This window comes from Tupaia chinensis, unplaced genomic scaffold (assembly GCF_000334495.1).
Source record: "Tupaia chinensis unplaced genomic scaffold, TupChi_1.0 Scaffold144276_1, whole genome shotgun sequence".
Taxonomy (NCBI): domain Eukaryota; kingdom Metazoa; phylum Chordata; class Mammalia; order Scandentia; family Tupaiidae; genus Tupaia; species Tupaia belangeri.
Window position 1 is genome coordinate 5,817,141 of NW_006204133.1, and position 2,775 is coordinate 5,819,915.

The window sequence follows — 2,775 nt, forward strand, 5'->3', positions numbered from 1 at the left end:
TCAAGCACCATGTCACGTCCCTCTTAACCTAACGCACCTGGTTTTCCCCGTTGCACCAATGACATCATCCCCTCAAAGGTCACCAGCGACTTCCTGATTTGCAAACCCAGCAGCTTTCTGAGAGCCCTGCGTCCTCGTGGACCTCACTCACTGCCATCCTGTGGCCACCGCCCTCCTCCTCAGATGCCCCCTGCTTTCTGACTCCACCTCCTGCTCTCCCTGCACCTCACTGGCCACTTTTATGCCATCTCTGAGAACTTTCTACTTTTTCCTGTTCTCCTAAAGGAAATGGGTCCTGTTAGTCTGCCAGGGCTGTCGCAACTGAGTACTGCAGACTGCAGGGCTTAGACAACAGAAGTCTGTTTTCCCTCAGCTCTGGAGGCTCAGGTCTGCCATCCAGTGTGGGCGGAGTTGGCTCCTTCTGAGGCCTCTGTCCTCGGCTCGTATATGGCGTCTTCTTACGTCTTCCCAGGGCCTTCCCTCTGTGTGCACCTGTGTCCCCATCGCCTCTCCTTACAAGGATGTGGGTCAGACTGGATTAGGACATAGCCTCATTTAGCCTTAATTAACTCTTAGAAGGTCCAGCCTCCAGATAGGTCACCTTCTCAGGTACTGGAGACTAGGACTTCAACATAGAATGTTGGGTGGGAGGGACACAGTTTGTCCCATAACAACGGTCTTCTAGACTCGGGTCTTGACCCTTCTGTTAAATTTTTTTTTTCTTTTTTCTGGAGAGGTTTTTTGCTACAGGGCACGTGCGCTCGCCAGACAGAGAGAGACAGAGAGACAGAAAGCGAGAAATCACCCCCCAGGGGCGGGATGGCCATGCCGCAATCCCTTCTCCTCCATTCTCTCAGGATCTTGGGCACGCATGCACATACGCCCGGCGTGAGTTTTAAGCCACTGGGTCTGGGACGCGAACTACAGTGGACTATGTGGGAGTCCAGCGACATAGCCATTACGCTAACTGCTGGTCCCAAATTTTTAAAATTAAATTAATTATTTAATTAATCTTTCTAATTTCTTCATCACATTTAATTATTGTGCCTCTCCAGAGTACACATAAGGTTTTTCAAAAACGTGCATCGCGTTACCATCAAGTCAAGTCTATTACTGTACACATCTTTTGCTTTGCAGAACTTCACATTCTTGTGTCTGTCAAGTGCTCTCTCCCTAAGCCTCTCCCATGCACCCTGCTATCCACCCCCCCCACACACACACACACACAGTGTCTGATAGCTGCACTTTTCTTGTTTACTGCTATAGCTTCAAAAAATATGGAGTGCTTCATCAACTCGTGTGTCATCCCCATGCCGGGGCCATGCTAATCTTTGCTTCGTTCCAATTTTAGTGCATGTGTGGCTGAAGAGAGCACCTTTATCTTTTCTTAACATTTCTTTCCTGCATCCACTTCTAGAGCTTTATGCATTATTATCGAATACATGATTTTATTAATTTTGTTTCTTTAACTACAAAAGTAGGATATTTCATTCAAACAACGTGAATCAACTCAAGAGCCTTTGAAAAACAAGACTTTGAAAAAAAGAAAAGTCGTATAGTTCCAAGTAAGTAATTACAGCTCCAAGTTCTTTACTGAGCTTTGACCAAACCCCCAACACATTACCAGAGACTCCCCACGACCGCATATCATGCGCAGTCCGTTCTCTCCCCAGACACCTTCGTGTCTCTGCCGGTCCCCTGAACTCCCCTCCACTCTCGGTTCTTTTGCTTGCCTGCCCCACTCCATGGCCAAACTCCGTCACACCACCACCCCAACACTGGCTTATGATCTGCAAGACCCAGGTCAAAATTTGTGGGGCTCCTCGCTCAAAATCTACTCCGAATTTTAAGACAGTGACAGCAGAGCCTTCGACCACAAGAAGAGCCCTTCTGTCACACTCTGCGAAGCCAGCCTGGCCCTCTTCATTATCCTTACCCCACGCCCTTCTTCCACCCCTCCCAATGCTCTGGCTACCACCTGCCAAGGTTTACATGGCAGCCTTCTGTGACTCCCACATCCGACTCCTCTTCCCTCTCCCAGACCCTCTGCATGCTATCTCCTATATAAGACGTCTGCTCCTAGGAGCCTCTGCCTGAAGATGTTTTTGCTGTTGTTATTTTTTAGTTTAGTTTAGTTTGTTTGTTTGTTTGTTTTTGTTTTTGTTTTTGTTTTTGCCATTGGGTTTGTGCACTTACAAGAGAGAGAGAGAAAGAGGGAAAATGAGAAATCACCCCCCAGGGAGGATGGCCTTATCGTAATCCCTTCTCCTCCATTCTCTTTTGGGGATTTTGGACATGCATACACATGCACCCAGCATGATTTTCAAGCCACTGGGTCTAGGACTTGAACCACGGTTGGCTACGTGGGAGTCGAGTGCCTTCGCCATGACACCACCTGCTGGCTCCCTGCCTGGAGTTTTGGTATGACTTCATTTCTTACTGGGCTTGCGCAGTCTGTTCAGGTAGCGCTGATTTCCTGGTTCAGCTCCTACTCACTTCTCTTTATTCTTCTCTCTCTCTCTATTTGCTAGAGGGGTGTGCTCTCTGGAGAGAGACAAAGAGAGGGAGAGGGAGAGAGAAGCCCCCAGGGGAGATGGTCACGTAACAATCCCTTCTCCTCCATTTCTCCTTTTGGAATTCTGGGCCCGCACACACATGTCCCTGATGTGTTTCTCAAGCTGCCAGGTCCAGGACTCAGACTGCACAGTCGGCCGTGTGAGATCAGTCACCCCAGCCACCATCATACTGACTGGCCCCCCCGCTCACTTTTCACCC

General features: G+C 48.9%; 1 non-coding gene across 1 annotated transcript; it reads right to left on the reverse strand.

Annotated features, from left to right (window-relative positions):
- Positions 1-1,271: 1,271 nt before the first annotated feature.
- On the reverse strand, positions 1,272-1,375 carry LOC114005706 (U6 spliceosomal RNA). The gene has a single exon (XR_003547545.1). It is a non-coding gene; the product is annotated as a U6 spliceosomal RNA (small nuclear RNA).
- Positions 1,376-2,775: the final 1,400 nt, after the last annotated feature.